Source organism: Tenrec ecaudatus, chromosome 3, assembly GCF_050624435.1.
Source record: "Tenrec ecaudatus isolate mTenEca1 chromosome 3, mTenEca1.hap1, whole genome shotgun sequence".
NCBI classification, from domain to species: Eukaryota; Metazoa; Chordata; class Mammalia; order Afrosoricida; family Tenrecidae; genus Tenrec; species Tenrec ecaudatus.
Window position 1 is genome coordinate 1743413 of NC_134532.1, and position 12456 is coordinate 1755868.

Sequence of the window (12456 nt, forward strand, 5' to 3'; positions counted from 1 at the left end):
GAGTTAGCATTGACATGGTACAAGAGCGGTGGGTTGAGTTTTGGTTTCCCAGGTAGGTTTATATGTAATTAAGTGCGCCCTGCTTGGACCCAGATACTTTGGGCATGTTGTCAGGAGAGACCAGTCCCTGGAGAAGGACATCATGCTGAGTAGAGTAGAGAGGAAGCAAAAAGAGGAAGACCCTTAAGGAGAAGGATTGGCAAAACAGTTGTAATAATGGACTCAAACGTAACACCAATTGGGGGTGACACTGGGCTGCAAGTGTTTCACACTCTCCAAGATGCAAACGTGAGATCTATGTGTCACCTCCTCTCTGGGAGACGGGCAAGGGGGAGGCGGGGGAGGGGAGACGCCGGGGAGTGTAAGATAAGATATAATAATTATTTATAAACTATCAAGGGACCAGGGGTGGGATCAGGGAGGGAGGGGGATGGGGGGAAAAAAAGGGAAACCGAGCTGATTCCAGGAACCCAAGTGGAAGGTGAATTATGAGAGTGACGAGTGCAACGAATGTATAAGGGTGCTTTGCTCAATTGATGTATGTACAGATTGTGATAAGAGCCTTATGAGCCCCGATAAAAAGATTTAAAAAAAATAAAGGCTTGTCTAGATCTCTACCAGCCATTAGCATACTCCACAATTTAAGATAAAAATTTCCAGACACGGTTAAAAATGCTGCCACGTGTCATCAGTTTACTTTTATTGCATAACTATTAGAAATAAGGAAACAACTAAATAAAATTCCCTGCAAGTATCATTGAGTAACAGAAATCAATTAATGTAATAATTCCATACTATCCCCTCCCTGACACACGTGAACCTTGTATTTCTCCTATTTTCTATTTGATAACAGAAAAATTGACTCTAGCCACCAAATTTACTTATTAACAATTCCCATCTTTTTCCATCAAACTAAAATTTTAAGAATATTCTATCTCTATTAACTGATGGTAATTTTATCTAAGAAACATTTTCGTTTATAGCAGATCTTTAAGTCAATCTTGAAATTTCGTTATTTCAATGAGGCTAGCACACATTATATAAGTCTGGGTTTTCCTCTAGAGCAATGGCAGATGCAATCTAAATAACATATATAAAAGAATATTTTATTAACAAAGGAATATCTATGGCTTATTTCGTCTCATTAAATAGGTGACTTAGGGCTTCATCTGAATTCCTTGCTGTCAGAAGACAAATAGCCGTAGTATTTGCTTAGCAAGGAAAGAAAACATGCCAAATCCTTTTGCGAAATACTGTGAACTTTCTCAAGCAGGCAGGATGGGCTCATAGAGAAAAACTATTAGGTCTTGAACAGAAGCACACTCAATTCAAAACAGATTTAAATCAGGGCACCCATAAGGCATTGGGTTGGGAAGAGGAAAAAGAAAAGAAAAAACTATGTGTTTCAAGAGGACTTAGGCGATTCCTCTCAACTCTTAAAATCACAATCAAAGGAATATACTTTAACAATAACTGAACTGTTATTCCAGGAAAAGAATGTTACATCAATTAGAACACACATAAGGCCATTGAACTGGCCCTTGATTTTAGTGGAAGCAATTTTCCCTATCAATTAGTTTCAATGATTTCCATGATTAATTGATTCCATTTGAAGTCAGTTTTCTACTTGTGGAAATTGACTTAGCTCATACGTCGACTAGACACTCCTAGCTAGGGGTTGAATCCAATCTGTCAATCAAGTGGTAGTTTGATGACCTCTCCTTGAGCGTGTGGCTTTTTATAGGAGAGTGAAGGATTCTGGGAGCTGCCTATCCACTTACTCTCCTGATGGAACTCATCCGGGCTCCACAGCCCTCTATGTACCACCTTACTCTGAGAGCTGTCTGTACCCTGCCATCTATCCACTGACTTTGGATCCATGTGACTCTGCTCTCACCAGTCTATGATCTTCCTGTTTCTTGGTTCACCATTCTTTGTCACCAACATGTGGTTATACGAGTCTGAATAGGAACCCATAGTCCAGTGCATGGATTTCATATCCTTATGTATTAATAGGTTTGTAATAAAAGTTCTTTCTTATTGTGTAAGTCCGTGTAAACTAGAGCAACAAATCCAGGGAGACTCATATATGTAAAGGAAAGGGCTTTATATACAAAAACCATTGATTATTGAGAAAATATTCCAGCACAGTCCCTAAGTCTGATATTAGCCCATATGTCTGATGGCAATCTATAGAGTCCTCTTCAGACTCACGAAACACAGCAATGGCACTGAAAGGTCACAGGCCAGTGGGTGTGAAGTCTTGTGGACCCAGTGGCAGTAGAAGCATTTCAGTGCTGGTAGGGTCGCCACGTGGCTCTGGCTGCATCAGGGTAGCTTCATGTAGTTTCTTGTAAGAAATGTCTCACAGGGAATGAGCCTGTGTCCTGCTTCCAGTGAGCTATTTATCTCCTTGGTGGCTCCAAATGAGGTCATCAAGCTGAGATCTGATTGATAGGCTAAAGTCCACCCCTTCACTTTTAATCCTCTCAAATCGACAACAGATTATATAACTACCACCCTTATACTGGATTTGTTCCTGTAGACAATCCAGTCTAGCCTATTAATGCACAAGAATATAAAATTAACAGAGCCTTATATTTCAACTAAAGAAATTATTATGTAATTTTATATGAAACAGTCAAAAATATCAAGATGATTCAGTAAAATTCCATGTAACCATGGTATTATACACATGTGCATGTGTGTGTCACTGTTAAAATTGTTAGTTGCCGTCAAGATGACTCCAACTCATGGGGACTCTGCAGTGCTAAGGAGAATGCTCCATAATATTTCAGGAGTCTGACCTGTGAGATCACCAACCTTGTGTTTCTAAGAGACTTGGGTATGTTCGAACTGCCAAATTTTTGACTAGTAGTTGAAGACTTAAACATTTGTACCACACAGGGACTAATTGTCTAATGGATAGGCTACATTTTCAATGAAAAAAATATGGTGTTCATAACACCACAATTTTTATATTTACTTTGTGAGCATCTAAAGCATTTTAAAAGAAAGATTAAATGACTTTCTTTGGGTTTTGTTAACATCCAGATTGCAGTGTTCAAATTAAAGGAACAAAGTAGGGAAAAGTGCTTGAGACCATATGTTAAATTTAGATATCTGTCAAGAAGCCAGATTCCATGAGTTTTGTATATCTGACCCTTTGGCATCTTCCCACATAATCAACCCTTTAACCCAAACTTGGAGCTAAGGGAATAACAATAATTTTTTCTCTGTTTTACTTGGCTTACATTACTGTAGAAACTTCTCTTTCCCACAGCCTACTTCCAAACAAATTGTAATGTTAACAATACCCCTACCCTGGTTTATTCAGCCATTTAGCCAGTTAATCTGCTAAAAGGCCAAAAATTGGATACGGTTTCCTTTTTAGGTGAGAAAGTAATTAGGAATTTCATCCAAAAATTGACTTTTATTCCTATGAGTGAATTTCCTGCCCTTCCCTCCCCTGCACTGCATTTAAGCAGAGAAATCCTGGTCGCAGGGAGATTCTAACAGAAATCCTGAGTAAGATGGTATCAGGTGATCTTGAGGCGTGGATCTCTTCCCATGTTAAACCCAGTGAGTGGTTTTATTAGAATACCAAAAATATACCACAGACAAACTCACAAAATTGTAATTTCAAGGCAAAATTTTAAAGGCTCACAGTTCTGGCTACTTTTCTGTGTATCTCAAGAAGTAAATAGAAGAATTATGGCATTGTTACTTTTTCTAAATCAAGATGAAGTAAAGTGAGGAATGTAAGTGTGATTTTTTTTTAAACAAAACTTAGGGGGGGGGAGTTAGTGATAGAAGAATTAAAATAGATTACATGGAAAATGATGCTAATGGAGAATATACTCATTCAGCCCTGCTCCAGGTTTCTTCATTTGACAAAGTGGCCACAATCTGGAAATATTTCAGAAGTGTTCTTTATCCGGGCAAAAGGAGTGACACACAACCCTGGGCAAATAGCTTGGTAACTTCTCAGTCGTCTGCGTCTCCCAGATGGAAGTTACTGGAACAATGAAGTCCCATCAAGTATTTGCTAAATGTCCTAGTGGTGCAGGAAAGCTATGCAGAAAATGGGGTTTTTGTAGTCAAATTTCATTAGAACTGCCATTTTGTATAGTAATGGTTTAATTTTTGCTTTGATAAATAAAAGATGACGCTTCATTTAATCCAGATTTGCTCACATTTGTGAACCCAAACAACTCTGTCACCCTGAAAATACATACACACATATACCACAAGCATATCGGCATACAGACATGGAATACACACATATGCACAAACATAAACACATATATAAAATGCTTACCATCTCACGGGAAATAAAAACCAACCTGTTACCGACGAGTCTCTTTTGTCTCATGATGCCATGTTCAATGACATAACTCTCAGGATTAAAACGTCTCTCTTCCAACATACCTCAGGTGGATTCAAACATTCTACTTCTTCGTAGCCAAGCACTTAACCATTTGAGCCACCCAAGAACTCCAGTGTCCTGCAAAAAAAGGGATACATTTGTAATATATTTATCAATCTCAGTTGTCTAAACTAGGGTCAGAATGTCTTTTGCAAAGAAGGAGAATGATTCTAACAACATCAGAAGGAAATATTCAGTTGTTTCACATTAAGAAGAATGTCAAAGGTTAATTCCTTAGGGGCCTGTTACACTTTGTGTCAAGTTGACAGACCAGGATTCTCAGTGATTTAGCAGTTAAAACCAAGTAAATTTACAAGACGTGACATAACACAATGCAATCAACTTCATAATGGGATCTACAGTGAATACTCAATGGATTGTAAAAAGGTTAGGGTGGAATGCATCTCCCATACTAATGATACAAGTATATGCCATAGAAAAAGCTTGTTTGCTCCTTGCTGGGCCTAGATTCTCCATCTGGCTCATCAACCTCTGTTTTTCTTTTTTGCACTTGAACCAAAGCCCAGCCATATTGCCTATCTATCACAGGGGTATACAGTAGTCTGCCATCTGACCTGCTGACCTTTTTAACATTCACCTGGATGTCACCAGCCTGTGGTCTTCCTGTTGGTCTTGGATTCATCAGCTCCTGTAACTATTTGAATCAAGAGATGTCTCCAGCCTAACATCTGACCCATGGACTTAATACCTGCCTGGAATTGAACTTGATCACTCTATAGCTGTGTGAGCGAATTTCCCTATACAAACTTCTTTCTAAATATATATTTAAACATTATTGGTTTTTTTCTCTATAGAACTCATGCTAACACAGAAGTTAAAATTTAATCACATAGAAATGGAATATTCAGCCATTTATAGTATACTGTACTCAAAACCAAAACAACAAACATTATCATTAAGTTGATTCTGAAAACTAGTGACCATATCAGACCATAGACTATGACTGTGCCTTTGAGTTACAGAGATTTAAATCTGTACAGGGACAGATTGCTTCATCTCTCTCCATCGAAGTACCTGGTAGATTTTCCAGGATGCCACCAGAATTCCTTAAACTATGCTTAAAGGAAGCAAACATGGAATCCGTTCTCCCCGTCTCTGTATCCAAAGCGTTTATCCCACATTCTTACCCAAGATTAAGTAGTCCTAGAGATCAATTCTTAATTAAAAATTGTATTCCTTTGTTTATCTATTTGGCAATTCAAAACCACAAGCAGCTCCACAGGAGAAAGCCTGGATTTTCTGCTCAGGTAAAAAGTTACAGCCTTGAGAACACACAGGGGGTTTCTAGTCAGCATTGGCTAGATGGCAGTGAGTAATAATTTGCTTATCTGACTAATTTACTTAAAGGTCCCATATAGAGTATGAGGTATTCTCCAAAACCATAGCTGTTTTTTCTCCCTATAGAAAAAAATTTCCTCACTTTACACAGAATTCTCTGAGCAAATTTCAGAATATTATGAAACTTGAAGGATTTGAAGGATTGTATTTAATGTACTATATAAAAATGAATTCAAGACACAAGTAAAATGTAATTATTAAGTCCCTGGCAGTGAAGTGTTTTAAGCATTAGGCTGCTAACTGATTGCAGTTCAGTGATTAGTCACTCCTTTAGAGAAAGATGAGACCGTCTGTTCCTGTAAAAATTTACATTTGGGGGACCTCTGTTGACTTTTTCCCCTATGAATCAGAATTGAGTCAATGGATGTGTATTTAGTTTTGCTTCTGGAATACATATCTGGAGGGGGCTCCCTTGGGAGGCTATTGAAGAGATATTGTTATGTTGAAATGGAGTACCACATGCAATCTTCTGAAAGTCTACAGTCACTTTTAATTGTTCTTAACGGTCAATTTTATTGGTTCCAACATAGTTCTAAAATAGTCCAATTATAAGCTATTGCTTTTGGTTGTTTTATTTTTGTTTATACCTTCCCTATACACAGATGATCCACAGTGTGATTGGGGTATAGATAATCTCATTCCTAGTTACTAGTAACTACTCTACTTTTATTTTGGGGGGTCAGCAGAACCAACCTGATATAATTTCTATATCTGAATATACCCCGGTGCCATCAAGTCTGATTCTTGGTGACCCACATTTGTTAGAGTAGAATTCTGCTCCATGGGGGTTCCAATTGCAGATTATTTTTTAAATGTAGGTCACTTTTACAAGGTATATGTAAGTGAACTTGAACCATAAACCTTCCAGTTTGTAGCCAAGCATATTAATTATTTACATCATCCAGTGATTCTGTGCTGGAATATAAGAATCATTGAATGATGCTATTAAAATTGCATTCATATTAAAATTAGAAGAATCCTCATTCCCATTACTGGAAGACACTAGCAGGCTCCAAGCTCTGAACCAAACTCATGGCCATCAAGTCAATGCTGACTCATAGCAAACTCCCTGCGGGTTTGTTGGTTTTGAACTGCTAACAATGCAGATCACAGTCTCTCTTCCTTTTTCGTGTGTGCATGTATTGCTATCAGACCTCCTCTGATAAATGCATTTGCTGTGTCCCAAAGATTTTGGTACATAGTATTTTCATTCTCATTGGTTTCTAGAAACTTCCTGATTTCATCACTGCTATGGGCCAATACCCACTCCTTTTGCAAGAGAGTTATTCATCCTCCAATTGCTTGCCCTTGTTTTCTTCATTGTTCTTTGTGGATTTCTAGCCCTATGGCATAGTGGTCAGAGTGAGAAGTCTGTATTATCTCTATGTGCTTGAATTTACTCAGGTTTGACTTGTGTCTCAACATGTGGTTTATCTTCGAGTATGTGCCACGTGGACTTGAAAAGAATGTGAATTTATTTTGCATTTGGGTGGAAAACTCTGAAAATACCTATCAGGTCAAGGCTTCCAATTGTACTGTTTAGATGTATAGGCTCTTAGTTAAGTTTCTTTCCAAGTGATCTGTCTTTTTCAGAGAGTGGTGTATTAAAGTCACCTACAATAATTTTTGGCCTGTGATTTCTTTTTTCATCTTTTGGAGTGTTTGATTTATGAATCACAGGTCTCTCATTGGCACATATATATTTATTATGCTCACTGTTCCCTTTGAGCATCATATAGGCCCCCTCCTTGTCTTTTGTTATGGCCTGTACCTTGAGATAAATTTTGTTAGAAATTAAGATTGCTTCCCCTGCTTTTTTTGCATTGCCATTTGTTTGGTAGGTTTTTCTATAGCCTTAAATTCTCAACCAGTTTCTGTCTGTAAGCTTGAGATGTGTCTGCTATAGGCAGCAAATTGATGGGTTATTTTTGCTAAGCCAGTCTGTTAGCCTCTGACTTTTAATGCCTGAGTTCAATCCATTGATATTGAGTGTTATTACATCCATCTGTGGACTCTGTGATGTCATCTCGTACCTTTTGTGTTGTGTTGGGTGTTTTCCTACCTAACTATCTTATCAGTTTGTGTTGTGTGTGTGTGATTCATTCTAGCCTTCTTTCCACTATTGAAATAATGCTCTCTTAGGGGCTATTTTATCTGTCGCCCTCTGGGTGAAGTTGTTCTATGTGACGATCTGTTATTTGTGCTTGGTGAGTGTTAATCTTCTGCCCATTCTGGATCGGCAAGGATCTTTTGTAGGGTTGGGTTTCTTTTTACATTTTCTTTTAAGTTTTTCCTTGTCTGGGAAGACTCTTACTTCTCCATCTATTTTAATAGATAATTTGGCTGGGTAGAGTATTCTTGGGTTTGCATTATTTTTCTTCAATTTTGGAATAGGCTACTCCTTTCCCTCTTCTTTTTAATCATGTCTACTGATAGGTCTGAACATATTCTTATTTGGGTACCTTTATAAGTGACTGTTTGTTTTTTCCTGGCTGCTCTTATGATATTCTCCTTTCCTCATAGTTGGATAATTTAGCTATCATTTATCTTGGTGATTTCTTTTTGGGGTTCAGTCTGGCTGGTGGCCTTTCAGCCTCCTGAATGATTGCCTAATTTTCAGTTATTAAGCTGGGGAATTTTTTCTCTAAGAATTCCCTTGATGTTTTCGCTGTTGACTTCTTTTTTGAGTTTTGTTCCAGTAGTCCAATTATTTTAATATTGTTCCTTTTCATAGCATCAGACATAGCTCTCAGATTTTCTTATTTCTGATTGTCTTATTTCATTGTCTTTCCCATTTGCTGAAGTCGACCTGTTTAACCTCTACGTCACTGGTGCAATTCTCTATCTCCTCAAGTCTTATTGACAATGTCTGTTAATTTGCTATTGGATTTTGTTACTTCATCCCTTAGGTCTTGTATTTCCCTTTGGTACATTATCTCCTCTAGCACTTCCTCCTTTTTGTACTGCTTCCTTCATATCCTGTATGACTCCAAGCAGAATTCTGAAGATTTCTTTCTGTTGCAGGTCAATATCTGCTTCTTCTATGCACATTGTTACATTCATGACGTTTTCCATCATTGTCTTCTGTTTATCCTGTTTTCTTCATTGAGGTAGTTAGAACTGATTGCTGTTTACTTGTTGTTTTAGAGGAGCCTGGAACCATCTTCCTAAGTAAAAGAGTACTGGGCTCCCTCTTGAGGGACACATACAAGTGCTCCTTTGAACAATGTGAAGGTAGCTACACTGGGGACATCAAGCTACCCCTGTATCTACCTGCAGTTTCACTCTTACCCTAGCCAACCAGTATTCTGTTATTTGGAATGTGAGTTGAATAGTCCTCTCATGTGACACTGGTCTGATAGAGTTGTGAGTCCACAAGGATGGCGCTTCACTGGCTGATCTTCCAGGAAGCCATAATGGTGTGTCCCATGGGGCTTGGAGCGCTTCAGATGGTGTGTGGTGTTTCCCTCTGCAACTGGAGTGCTGAAGAGGGTGGATGGGTGTACCCTCCATGGTGTAGAGCACTGGGATGGCAGGCAGAATTACCCTTTTAATGTTCTGGTCTGGCAGCAGGAGCTCTGGGCAGGTAAATCTACCTGGATGCCATCTTCTTCCCTCTCAATGAATCTTTCTGATATTCACATTGAGCCATGGTTTTATGCAGATTTCATTATGATGAAACAACATTTGAAGTTTTCAAGGTGCTATATTTTAATGTAATATTAAATCATAATTCTCCCACAAGTTTAGAATACCAATTTCTCATTATTTTTAAGTTTTATTTTCAGAAAATTATTTTATGGAAAGTGAATAATGTGTTTAAGTCTTAGTGGTGTTCTAAGTTTTTTTTACATGCATAGTGTGTTAATATGCCAAATGACAATATTAATGCACAAAAAATTACTACATTAAATGAGATAGGTTATAAGCTTTTAAAAATGTTATTCTTAAGTAATTAATTATATCTAGACCATGTAAAAGCTTCTTGAACTAGTTGCTTTTGCTTCTGATATACTTGATATTGCATATAAATTGGTATATATTTTTATTTTTAAACATGTCTAGGGGAGCGCCGGGAAATGTAGTCCGTGGGTGCCTCGGGGCGCTTCTCCGGGGCTCGGAGACGCCTAGGGCGCTCGCGTGGTGGAGCCCGTCGCCCTCCACGCGGGACAGCAGAGCTGCTCCTGCTGCGCAGCCGTACAGCGTCGGCTCACGACCCCCATCCCCCCCTTTGCTGGAAAACGAAACGACTACAAGCCCCAGGCCCCCCCGCGACGGCGCCTGCGGAAGTCTGCGATGGAAACCAGCCAGAGCATCGATTCGGAAGAAGTAGGGTTTCACGCCTCGGGGGTCAAGGCGAGGGTCTTACCCCTCAGGCCCTTGGACAACTTGGCTCGGGAGCAACTATGAACTTGGATCGAGTGTCCAACGAGGAGAAGCTGAACCTGTGCCGGAAGTACTACCTGGGTGGGTTTGCTTTCCTGCCTTTCCTCTGGTTGGTCAACATCTTCAGGTTCTTCCGGGAGACCTTCCTCGCCCCACCCTACACGGAGCAATGCCAGATCAAGGTCTATGTCTGGCGTTCAGCAGTGGGCTTCCTCTTGTGGGCAATTGTACTCACCACCTGGATCACCATCTTCCAGATCTACCGGCCCCGTTGGGGAGCCCTTGGGGACTACCTCTCCTTCACCTTACCTCTGGGCACCCCCTGAGGCTGCCTTCATAGGCCTGGGTGGGGAGGGGTCTGCTTATTCTCCCAGGATGGATTCTTCCACTGAAGGCTCACCCTTGAACCCACTAAGACTTCTTCTCCTCTCCCTTGACCTTGGCTGATCTCCCCCAATAAACAGCTCTGACTCTCAAAAAACAACAACAACATGTCTAATGCCAAAAGCATCCTATTAAATCCTAGCACTTTTTGCTTGATGCAGACACTTAAATGTTAGTCAGATTTGTGATTTCAAGTTTCATAATTTTAGATAGATAAGCACTACTATTCCATCTATGGAATCTTTTTCTAGTAAGCTGAAATTAGAAACTAGTTACATAAAATCATATAGCCTAGATATATCGTATATAAAACATTCAATCCATGACTTATCAGTATTTTTTGTTTACACCCTTAAAATAGCAATTTGCTAATCATCCCACACACAATATGGCTGGTCTATCTGTAGTAGCCACATAAAAAGGTTTCATTTAACATTTTAAATTAAAGGTATTCTATATTTAATCAGTTCATCTCTCAAGCTCTTTGTGGCAAAAGCAGTATTTCTGAAGGAAAATTGAGCAAGAAATGTAGTCTAAATCAAGAAAACAAATCTACAAACCGGTAATGACTTTTATACAAGCTATAGGCATACTCAGGAGCCCTGGTGACATAGTGATTAAGTGTTTACCTGCTAACCACTGGGTCAGCAGTTTGAAACCACCAGCTTTCTACTTCTGTAAAGAATTACAGTCTCCGGCTATCAAAAGAGATAGTGACTTGGGTCTTAAAGGCTTGAAGATAAACAAGCGGCCACCTAGCTCAGAAGCAACAAAGTCCACATGGAAGAACACACCAGCCTGTGTGATCGAGTGGTCCCAAAGGGATCAGTTACCAGGCATCAAAGAACAAAAAATCATATCATTGACTGCACACCTCCATGATAGGATCGCTGAAGACAAATGGGTGCATAAGCAAATGTGGTGAAGAAAGCTGATGGTGCCCGGCTATCAAAAGAGATAGTGTCTGGGGTCTTAAAGGCTTGAAGGTGAACAAGCGGCCATCTAGCTCAGAAGCAAATAAGCCCACATGGAAGAAGCACACCGGCCAGTGCGATCACGAGGTGCCCAAGGGACCAGGTATAAGGCATCATGCAAAAAAAAAAAGATATAAGTGTGTGTATGTATGTGTATATGTATATATGTATGTGTATATATGTATATATATATATATATCATATTAAATGAAGGGGGAAGTGCAGAGTGGAGACCCAAGGCCCAAGTGTCGACCAATGGAGATCCCCTCATAGAGGGGTTTAGGAGAGGAGATGGGTTAATTAGGGTGTGAGGTAGTATCGATGAAGGACACAGCTTTCCCCTAGATCCTGGATGCTTCCTCCCCCCAACTACCATGATCCGAATTCTACCTTGCAGGGCTGGATAGGACAGAGGCTGTACACTGGTGCATATGAGGGTTGGAGGTACAGGGAATCCAGGGTGGATGATACCTTCAGGACCAAGGGTGTGAGGGACGATGCTGGGAGAGTAGAGGGTGAATGGGTTGGAAAGGGGGAACTGATTACAAGGATCCACATGTGACCTCTTCCCTGGGAGAGGGACAGCAGAGAAGGGGGGAAGGGAGACTCCGGATAGGGCAAGATATGACAAAATAACGATGTATAAATTACCAAGGGCATATGGGGGAGGGGGAAAAAAAAAAAGGACCTGATGCAAGGGGCTTGAGTGGAGAGCAAATGCCTTGAGAATGATTGGGGCAGGGAATGTATGGATGTGCTTTATACAATTGATGTATGTATATGTATGGATTGTGGTAAGAGTTGTATGAGTCCCTAATAAAATGTAAAAGAAGAAAAGAGAAAAAAATGATTAGGGCAAGGACTGTGCGGATGTGCTTTATACAATTGATGTATGTATATGTATGAACTGTGAAAAGAATTGTA

General features: G+C 39.7%; 1 pseudogene; it reads left to right on the forward strand.

The window, feature by feature from the left end:
* The first annotated feature begins 10012 nt into the window (after positions 1-10012).
* Positions 10013-10500, forward strand: LOC142443227 (gamma-secretase subunit PEN-2 pseudogene; annotated as a pseudogene).
* Positions 10501-12456: the final 1956 nt, after the last annotated feature.